The sequence below is a fragment of the Penaeus monodon genome, unplaced genomic scaffold, assembly GCF_015228065.2.
Source record: "Penaeus monodon isolate SGIC_2016 unplaced genomic scaffold, NSTDA_Pmon_1 PmonScaffold_223, whole genome shotgun sequence".
In the NCBI taxonomy this organism is placed as follows: domain Eukaryota; kingdom Metazoa; phylum Arthropoda; class Malacostraca; order Decapoda; family Penaeidae; genus Penaeus; species Penaeus monodon.
The window spans coordinates 47,295-50,000 of NW_023652255.1; positions in this window are offsets into that span (position 1 = coordinate 47,295).

The window sequence follows — 2,706 nt, forward strand, 5'->3', positions numbered from 1 at the left end:
CTTTTTTATTATATATGGACACAATTCCTGTTATTATCATCATTATTATCATGATTAGCTCTTTATTATCGTTATCATCATCATTATCATCATTATCATCATTATCATCATCATTATCATCATTATTGCCAATTATTATCATCATTATTGCAATAATTATATTATTATTGAAATTATTGCAGTTATAATATATGTTTTTACATCTATACTAATAACACTACATAATAATAGTAAAAACAAATAAATAACATATAACGTTTTTATAATCATTATTTATATCATTATTTTAATTAATATCGTTATTACTGTAATTATTACTGTTATAATTAATTATTTTTACAATTATACTACCAGTAAAAATAATAATAATGATAATAATAACAAAATGAAAATAAATAACAATATTATACAATTCGTATTATTATAATTATACTTATTATTATTATTATTGTTATTATTCCAGTTATAATATATTTTTTGGAAATAATACTAATAATTAAAGTAATAATAATAAATATAATATAATAATAATAATAATAATAAAAATAAAAAATAATAATAAAAATAATAATAATAATAAATAATATATAATAATAATAATAAAAATGATAATAATGTAATAATGAAAATAATGATAATAATGATATAAAAATGATAATAGTAATAATACTAATAATCATAAAATGTTCCAATTCTCTTTAATCTCACTTTTATCATCTTATTGTCATGATTAATAGAATTCACGTAATTATCATTGTTTACCCTAATATTGCCAGAATCATCAAATGAATGGAAAAAACTTCATTTTGGAGTCTACTCTCAAAAGGCTATATTTCGCTAGATTTGGCCGCTTTTTTCGACTTTTGGGATTTTTTTTTCTTTTACCTTTTTTTTAAAATTAAATATGGACACAATTCCTGTTATTATCATCATTATTATCGTGATTATCATCATTATTATCGTTATCATTATCATTATCACTTTCATCATTATCATCATCATTATCATCATTATTGCAATTATTATCATCATTATTGCAATAATTATCATCATTATTGAAATTATTGCATTTTAAAATATATTTTTTTTACATCTATACTAAAAAAACCTACAATTAATAATATAATAACAATAATAATAACAATAATAACGTTTTTATAATCATTTTTATATCATTATTTTATTTAATATTGTTATTACTGTAATTATTACTGTTATAATAATTATTTTTACAATTATACTACCAGTGAAAATAATAATATTAATAATAATAAATAATAATGATAAAAATAATAATAATAATATAATAATAATAATAATAATAATAATAAAAATAATAATGATATAATGATATAATGATAAAAATGATAATAATATGATAATAGTAAAAATACTATTATCATAAAATGTTATCCAAATTCTCTTTATTCTCACTTTTATCATCATTATTGTCATGATTAATAGAATTCAGGTAATTTTATCATTATTACCCTAATAATTGCCAGAATCATCAATGAAGGGAAAAAACGTCTTTTGGAGTCTTCTCTCATAAGGCTTATTTCGCTAGATTTTGCCACTTTTTTCTACTTTTGGGTTTTTTTTTTTCTTTTACCTTTTTTTATTATATATGGACACAATTCCTGTTATTATCATCATTATTATCATGATTATCATCATATTATCGTTATCAGCATCATTATCATCATTATCATCATTATCATCATCATTATCATCATTATTGCAATTATTATCATCATTATTGCAAAAATTATCATTATTATTGCAATTATTGCAGTTATAATATATGTTTTTACATCTATACTAATAACAACTACAATATAATAGTAATAACATAATAATAAGAATGATAACGTTTTTATATCATTATTTATATCATTATTTTAATTAATATCGTTATTACTGTAATTATCACTGTTATAATATTTTTTTTTACAATTATACTACAAGTAAAAATAATAATAATGATAATAATAATAATAATAATAATAATAATAATAAATAATAATAATAATAGATAATAATGATAATAATGATAATAATGATATTAATGATAATAATAATGATAATAGTAATAATACTAATAATCATCAAATGTTATCCAAATTCTCTTTATTCTCACTTTTATCATCATTATTGTCATGATTAATAGAATTCAGGTAATTATTATCATTATTACCCTAATAATTGCCAGAATCATCAAATGAATGGAAAAAACGTCATTTTGGAGTCTACTCTCACAAGGCTATATTTCGTTAGATTTTGCCGCTTTTTCGACTTTTGGGATTTTTTTTCTTTTACCTTTTTTTTTATTATATATGGACACAATTCCTGTTACTATCATCATCATTATCATGATTATCATCATTATTATCGTTATCATCATCATTATCATCATTATCATCATCATTATCATCATTATTGCAATTATTATCATCATTATTGCAATAATTATCTTATTATTATTGCAATTATTGCAGTTATAATATATGTTTTTACATCTATACTAATAACAACTACAATAATAATAGTAATAACAATAATAACGTTTTTATAATCATTATTTATATCATTATTTTAATTAATATCGTTATTACTGTAATTATTACTGTTATAATAATTATTTTTGCAATAATACTAATAATTAAAGTAATATATAATAATAATAAATAATAATAATAATAATAA